Source organism: Octopus sinensis, linkage group LG21, assembly GCF_006345805.1.
Source record: "Octopus sinensis linkage group LG21, ASM634580v1, whole genome shotgun sequence".
Taxonomy (NCBI): domain Eukaryota; kingdom Metazoa; phylum Mollusca; class Cephalopoda; order Octopoda; family Octopodidae; genus Octopus; species Octopus sinensis.
The window spans coordinates 3,177,774-3,180,273 of NC_043017.1; positions in this window are offsets into that span (position 1 = coordinate 3,177,774).

Here is a 2,500-nt window from a genome sequence, read left to right on the forward strand (position 1 = left end):
TGGATTTGAACAACATAAACAAATACAGGTACATCAAATACCATACAACATAAATTCTTGATTTATTATAATTATCTCCGCCTCTAGAGGATCTTTTATAATTACCATACAGTAATTAAGGGTTAATGAGTCAGAAACACGTGTCAGCATTTATTGTCTAAGCCCGGGCAATAAGCCTGTCTTTTTGTAAAAGTCTTTTCAGTTGTGGAGAATATTTGATTATTGTTATTATCTCTCCTTCTCGTATGGAATTGGTCTCAACTTCCATATGGAATTCATGGACACGTCCTCCTCTAGAGGTGGGGATAATTTTCTTGTCATTTTTCAGTATTCCTATATATATTTTTATGATTCTACATTTAATCATTTTTATATTCTCCTCTTTAGGCAGATCTATCTCAGTACCTTATCTCTGTCATAACAGATTTCTCTATTTCGAATGTCATCACAATGTCACTCCTAAATATCCTTATTGTTTGTACAAATAAAACCACTTGATTCTTGTCTTTACCACGAAACTTTAAATTCTCCATAAATAGATAATTCACTTTTCCCCCTATCCTTTTCCAATTTATGTCCTTCCCTAATTTCGCTTAGTATAATCGACAAGGAGGCAAGTGCGATTACGAACAAGACAAAGGATAAGCTGTCCCCTTGAAAGATTTCTCTCCCTACCAGTATGTCCGCTAATCTTCTCTTTCCTGACTTTCACTCTACTCGTTAATGTCGCATTCTATTTTCTAACTGGTACCAAACCATTTTCCCAACATTTCGAAATGCTCTAAGCACAGGTGTTCATGTACCTCATCTGCAATTATCCCTGATGGGAGATTTCACATAGGAAGTAGACGTGTAATTGATAGGGGGTTTGAAACTGCTTTCCTTTCAGTATCAGTAGAATCTTCCTTTGGTTAACCCCAGTAGGAGACCCCTTTCCGTTTGAGTTCCTATGAAATTTGATCTCTTCTCTTCCATTTAGGACCCAAATTGTTTGACTATGTCGTCTTCTCACAGATTTGAATGTCTTCAGGCTGATCTCTTCTAATCTTTTGGATACCACTCGACAATTTAACGGGTCTACCAGTTGCTTTGAGTCGTGTGACATGTCCGGCACAGGGAGTCTTGTGCTTTCGATGTTATGCGATCACATCGTTCACTCCATTTTATCCTCGAATTCCATCGTTTCGAGTACATTCCTACAATGGTGTTCTTGTCTTGAATCTTTCTTATTTCTTTTCTGCCCACAAGGGGCTACACACAGAGGGGACAAACAAGGACAGACAAACGGATTAAGTCGATTATATAGACCCCAGTGCGTAACTGATACTTAATTTATCGACGCCGAAAGGATGAAAGGCAAAGTCGACCTCGGCGGAATTTGAACTCAGAACATAGCGGCAGACGAAATACGGCTACGCATTTCGCCCGGCGTGCTAACGTTTCTGCCAGCTCGCCGCTTTGCTAGTTGATAGTTTCAACTAAACTAATTAAGGACTTTTGCTTGTTTAATTCATTAGACAGCTTGTGTTATTTGAACAAGGTCCTTGGGTTGGTTCATTGATGGGTGTGTGCATGTGTATTTGTGTATGTATGTGAGTGTGTGAGCTCTGATAAGACTTTGTTATGGTTCATTACCTTTCAAATTCTGTGTATTTTAGCAGATGCTTTTTCTTACTTTGTATTTGCGCATGAATAAATATTGTGTAGTGTGTGTTTAATTGGGCCGGATATTTGTGGTTCGATATTCGGAGGTGGATTTTTTTTTCTTTTAATGTGTGAGAAATTCGTGGTTGTCTTATTCTACTTGAAGTTCGAGCCATTTTTAAAGATGAACTTATTTTGGTGTCTGCTGCATGAGATATGCTCATTCTTCTTATTTAATGAGTTCGTGTGTGTGTGTCTTGCGTGATTAAATTGCATTTTTCTGTGATACATAGGGAAAATTTCCAGAACCATTGATAAATGATAGCTGCTCAACAAAATGGAAAACGAATTTTGGAAACATACAACACACACTGCAGTCACTAAACAACAACATACTGAGGAATACAGAACACTTACTTATAAGTTCGCTATTTATATCATAAATGTATATTTGTCGAACCGGAAGGTGCAGGACATAAGTACTGACTACAAATTTTCTAGAGATGTCAACAGATGGAGACATAAACAAACGTGCACATACATACAAATACATAGACGTACACACTCACGTATGAATAGACATACACACGCACATATTTACATACATTTTCTTATCTATCAGGCTTCTGCACAGTTTCCGTCTATCAGAATTACTCGCAAAACAATGGAGGGTGGGACTATACCAGAATCAGGTAGCTGCTACGGAAAACCTGTTAACCACATCAACATACCGGGTTGTAAATATCTATGTATATGTGTATGCGTGCGGGTGGTGTGCGCGCGTGTGTGTATGTTTGTGGTGTGCGTGCATGAATATGTGTGGATGTAAATAAATAGACAGACAGATAGATCGATC